The 2588-nt window shown below is 45.2% G+C and overlaps 1 non-coding gene across 1 annotated transcript; it reads left to right on the top strand.

Moving 5' to 3' along the window:
* Positions 1–1778: 1778 nt before the first annotated feature.
* Positions 1779–1887, top strand: LOC122918914. The gene has a single exon (XR_006386701.1). It is a non-coding gene; the product is annotated as a U6 spliceosomal RNA (small nuclear RNA).
* The last annotated feature ends 701 nt before the right edge of the window (positions 1888–2588 follow it).

The following is a 2588-nucleotide window of genomic DNA, read 5'->3' as shown; positions in this document are numbered from 1 at the left end:
TGTTAATGTAAAAACAGGATCCCGTCTCTTGGGCTCACCGTCTAATAAGGAAGGTAAACCTGTACCCAGGTCATTACAAGGCAGTGTAAGATGTGGTCACAAGCTCTGTGTCCCAGGGGCTGGGACGGAGCAGGGGGAGCAGCAGCTGGCTCTTCCTGGGATGGTCAGGAAGGCTGCTTATATGCATGGAAGGTGAGCAGGCAAGGGCCGGTGAACGAAGGGGTGAAGGGAATGAAAGCAGAAGGGCAGTATAAAATGCAGAGAGGGCAATACAAGGCTACCTCAAGAAGCAAGAAGTCTCAAATAAACCACCCAACTTACACCTAAAGGAGCTTGAAAAAGAGCAAACAAAATCCAAATGGTGTTGGAAAACCCGGACAGCTCCGTGCAAAAGAATGAAACCAAACCACTCCCTTCCATCACACACAAAAATAAACTCTAAATGAATTAAACATCTAAATTTGAGAGCTGAAACCACAAAGATCACTGAAGAAAACAAAGGCAGTTATCTCTCTGACATTAGCTATAGCAACATTTTTCTAGCTATGTCTCTTGAGTCCAGGGAGATAAAAGCAAAAACAAACTATTGGGACATCATCAAGATAAAAAGCTTCTGCACAGCAAAGGAAACAGTCAACAAAACTAAAGGCAACCTACTGAATGGGAAAAGATATTTGCAAATGACATACCTGATAAAGGGTTAGTATCCAAAGCATAAAAAAAAAAAAATAAAACAAAAAACAAACAAACAAACAAAAAACCTGATAAACCTCAACACCCCCAAAACAAACAATCCAATTTAAAAATGTGCAGAAGATATCAACAGTCATTTCTCCCGAGAAGAATGCGGATGTGGTCAACAGACACATGACAAGATGCCCAGCGTCACTCATCATCAGGGAGATGCAGATGAAAACCACGGAGATACCACCTCTCGCCTGTCAGAACGGCTAAAACCAAAAACACAAGAAACAACAAGTGTTGGTGAGGATCTAGAGAAAAAAGAATCTTTTTTTTTTTTTTTAATTTATTAGACAGAAATCACAAGCAGATGGAGAGGCAGGCAGAGAGAGAGAGAGAGGGAAGCAGGCTCCCTGCCGAGCAGAGAGCCCGATGCGGGACTCGATCCCAGGACCCTGAGATCATGACCTGAGCCGAAGGCAGCGGCTTAACCCACTGAGCCACCCAGGCGCCCGAGAAAAAAGAATATGCACGGTCACTGGGAATGAAAACTGGTACAGCCACTGTGGAAAACAGTACGGAGTTTTCCCAAAAAATTAAAAATAGAGCTACCCCATGATCCCAGAATTGCATTACTGGGTTTTTACCTAAAAAATGCAAAAATGCTAATTCAAAAGGATACATGCATCCGTAGGTTTATTGCAGCATTATTTACAGTAGCCAAACTATGGAAGCAGCAGTCTATGGACAGACGAATGGATAAAGAAGATCACACACACACACACACACACACAGGAATATTACTCAGCCATAAAAAAGGATGGATCTTGCCATTTGCAACATGGATGGAGCTAGAGGGTATAACGCTGAGCAAAATGAGTCAGTCAGAGAAAGACAAATACCGTATGATTTCACTCATGTGGAATTTAAGAAACAAAATAAAAAAGCAAAGGGAAGAAAAGAGAAGGAGAGACAAACCTAGAAAAAGACTCAACTATAGAGAACAAACTATTGATTACCAGAGTGGGTGGGGGAAGGGGGAACAGGGGAGGGGAATTAAAGAGAGCACTTATCATGGTGCAAAAAATATGAAATGAGTGCTCACTTTGGCAGCACATATCCCAAAATTGGAACAATATACGGAGAAGATTTGCGTGGCCCCTGTTCAAGGATGACACACAAATTCGTGACGCGTTCCGAACTTTGCGCAGTTTCCCCAGGGAACTGCCATCCTTGGTGGATTAACTCAGAGGAAAGAGTATGAGCCAAAGCCCCCATGTGTAGCACTGGATAATGAAATTGTGATATCTGACTAGAAAAATATACATATAGATTTTTTTAGATTGCTATTTATTTGACAGAGAGAGAGAGAGATCACAAGTAGGCAGAGAGGCAGACAGAGAGAGAGGGAGAAGCAGGCTCCCCGCCGAGGAGAGAGCCCAATGCGGGTCTCCATCGCAGGACCCTGAGGCCAGGACCCAGGCCAAAGGCAGAGGCCCAACCCACTGAGCCACCCAGGCACTCCAGAAAAATATATTTTTAATGAAATTTAAAAAAAGAAGGAAAGGAAGGAAGGAAGGAAGGAAGGGAGAAAGAAAGAAAGAAAAGAAAAGAAAAGAATCTCAGGAGATGGCTGGGCTCCTGGTGTCAGAGGTCAGGGAATCTCGACCTCCAGACCAAGCCTTGAATAGAAGCAGCTCCAACTCGCACCACAGTGTTACACACGGGAACAGCCCCAGACCGTTCCCCATCCTCCCCTCCTCAGCGCCCCACCACACCCCACAGGGCCAGCAGAAGGGGCCTTAGAGCTCTGGTCCCTTGTTCCCCTGCACACTGCTGGGTTCGGCCCTGTCCTTTGAAGGAAGAACTTCCCTGGACGGTCCGGCGGTGGTGGCCGGTTCCCACCC

Source organism: Neovison vison, chromosome 10 (genome assembly GCF_020171115.1).
Source record: "Neovison vison isolate M4711 chromosome 10, ASM_NN_V1, whole genome shotgun sequence".
NCBI classification, from domain to species: domain Eukaryota; kingdom Metazoa; phylum Chordata; class Mammalia; order Carnivora; family Mustelidae; genus Neogale; species Neogale vison.
This window is presented reverse-complemented; position numbering and strand designations above follow the sequence as displayed.